Source organism: Macaca thibetana, chromosome 13 (assembly GCF_024542745.1).
Source record: "Macaca thibetana thibetana isolate TM-01 chromosome 13, ASM2454274v1, whole genome shotgun sequence".
Taxonomy (NCBI): Eukaryota; Metazoa; Chordata; class Mammalia; order Primates; family Cercopithecidae; genus Macaca; species Macaca thibetana.
The window spans coordinates 5,320,960-5,323,213 of record NC_065590.1 but is presented as its reverse complement, the minus strand read 5'-3'; the positions used below and the strand labels follow the sequence as shown (position 1 = coordinate 5,323,213).

General features: G+C 41.3%; 1 pseudogene; it reads left to right on the top strand.

Annotated features, from left to right (window-relative positions):
- The first annotated feature begins 552 nt into the window (after positions 1-552).
- LOC126934328 (40S ribosomal protein S6-like) lies at positions 553-1,298 on the top strand (annotated as a pseudogene).
- The last annotated feature ends 956 nt before the right edge of the window (positions 1,299-2,254 follow it).

Sequence of the window (2,254 nt, the reverse complement as noted above, 5' to 3'; positions counted from 1 at the left end):
TGGGTATTTCTGTCACAATTCAGCTTCGAGGCAGAGTTGTGGTTTGTCAGTAATAGTTTGAAGGCATTTTCCATTTAGTTTATAGATGTGTCTCAAATCTGTGAAACTGGTGACCCCTGAAATATCCCTGGACTCCTAGTTTAAGAAACCCTTTGTTAAAAGTTAAGTGCTGTATCTCCCAGTGACAACTGTACCAACGTGTTCTCCAGTAACATACAAAGATGCAAACTGTCGATGGAATATTTGGGCAATGCTTGGTTTTCCAAATAATCTTGACTATGTTGCGTATTCAGTCTTTTTCTGATTACTGTCCATATAATAATAATAATAATGGATAACATTTGTGCCTGTTTTTCCCCTTTTGGGTTCTTATGGCTGATCCCAAAGAATGAGCCCACATGGCCCAACTTTTATGTGAATCCCTCAAAAAGCACAAAAAAAGGGGTCCAATTTTATAACCTACACCAGAAATTCTCAAACGTTTTGGTCTCACTCTTTAAAATTATTGAGGGCTCTTTTTCCAGGCACCTCAGAGGCAATCAGCACTTCAAGATGAGGCTGAATGTCTCCTTTCTAGCTGTCGGCTGCCAGAAGCTCCTTCAAGTGGACAAGGAATGCAAACTTTGTATTTTTTATGAGAAGCATACAGCCACAGAAGTTGCTGCTGATGCTCTGGGTGAAGAATGGAAAGGCTCTGTGATGGGAATCAGTGACAGGAACGACAAACAAGCTTTACCATGAAGCAGGGTGTCTTGACTCATGGCTGGGTCTGTGTGCTACTGAGCAAGGGGTATTCCTGTTACAGACCAAGGAGAAGTGGGGCAAGAAGCACGAAGTTGTTTGTGGCTGCACTGTGGATGCCAATCTGAGCTTTCTAAACTTTGTTATTGTGAAAAAAAAAAAAAGGACAGAAGGATATTCCTGGACTGACTGATACTGTTGAGCATCATCGCTTGGGACCCAAAAGAGTTAGCAGAATCCACAAACTTTTCAATCTCTCTAAAGAAGATGATGTCCATCAATCCGTTGTTAAGAAAGCCCTTAAAGAAGGCAAAAAATCTGGGACCAAAGCACCCAAGATTCAGCTGCTTGTTACTCTATATGTCTTGCAACACAAATGCTGGCATATTGCTCTGAAGAAACAGTGTACTAAGAAAAATGAGGAAGAGGCTGCAAAATACGCTGAACTTTTGGCCAAGAGAATGAAGGAGGCCAAAGAGAAACTCCAGGAACAGATTGTCGAGAGATGAACACTGTCCGCTCTGTGAGCTTCAACTTCTGAGTCCAGCCAAAAATAGGATTCTTTTGAGTAACCAATAAATAAGACCAGACTCCCAAAAATCAAATCAAATGCAATTGAGAAACTCGAGAGTTTTTGTGTATGTGCCTTCCATCTAATGCTATTTACTTTATAATATGGTTTGGCTGTGTCCCCACCCAAATCTCATCTTGAATTGTAGCTCCCATAATTCCTGTGTTTTGGAATTATGGGAGGGATCTGCTGGGAGAGAATTGAAGCATGGGGGCAGTTTCCCTCATACTGTTCTTGTGGTAGTGATAAGTCTCATGAGAGCTGATGGTTTTATAAGGGCTTTCCCCTTTCACTTGGCTCTCGTTCTCTCTTACCTGCTGCCGTGTGAGACATGCCTTCCTTCTGCCACGATTATGAGACCTCCTCCGCCACGTGGAACTGGGAGCCCATTAAACCTCTTTTTCTTTATAAATTACCTAGTCTCGGGTATGTCTTTATCAGCAGTGTGAAAACAGACTAACACACTCTGTTAGAAATTAGAGCTGAGAATTTAAAAATTATCTTCATTAATTCACTTTAAAAACAATAAATCCATTGGTTAAGTAACACATTTTTATTTTAAAAAGGTTGTATTTAAAAAAACTTTTAACAGGAAGAGTAGAATTGTTTTACATTTTTGCAAATCTTTTTAATGTCTGGCTTAATAGAAGACAGCTGGGTTCTCAGAGCTGCTTCTGTACTCTGCCAGTGGCAACATCACACATCGGATGGCTTCCAGTACACTCCACTGTATGGTCGTGAGGGAGGGAGTAGAAAAGGCAGATGATAGCTTCCTGTCATGGTGAAAATACCTGCAGGCATGCAGGTGCCCTGAAGGGTCCCAGGGACACAAAATCTTCAACACATCTTGAAAACCACTGACCCAGCCTCTCTTCAAATGCCTTTTCCTTTTCTTTCTGATTCTCTCTCCTCTGAAACTACTCTGGGGTTCTCACTGTGAGG